Raw genomic sequence first — 352 nt, 5'->3', positions numbered from 1 at the left:
ACGCACAACGTTTTTCCCACATCTCAAACGTTATTATTATAATAATGATTCTATGTAATCTCGCCCATTCTGCAGTCAGAAGAAAAGAGTCAAACACGAGTTAGTAACAAGTGATATATGTATATAATTTTCATTAAAGATAGTTTTTTCTGTTGGTCAGTTTTTTTCTTTCTTCCCTTTTTCCTTTTTCGTGGTGCCGTGGTACTGAGTACTTATTTTTTAGGAAATTGTTTTATCAATACAAAGAATACCTAGGGAAATTTTTTTTAAAGGCAAGAGACGGTAAGCACTTCAGGAATATGTAAACCCGTTATGTCCGTCTCATGCACAAGGAACCAGCTGGGCGCCTTTT

This window comes from Penaeus monodon, chromosome 24 (genome assembly GCF_015228065.2).
Source record: "Penaeus monodon isolate SGIC_2016 chromosome 24, NSTDA_Pmon_1, whole genome shotgun sequence".
NCBI classification, from domain to species: Eukaryota; Metazoa; Arthropoda; class Malacostraca; order Decapoda; family Penaeidae; genus Penaeus; species Penaeus monodon.
The sequence above is the reverse complement of the archived record's forward strand: the minus strand, read 5'-3'. Positions refer to the sequence as shown.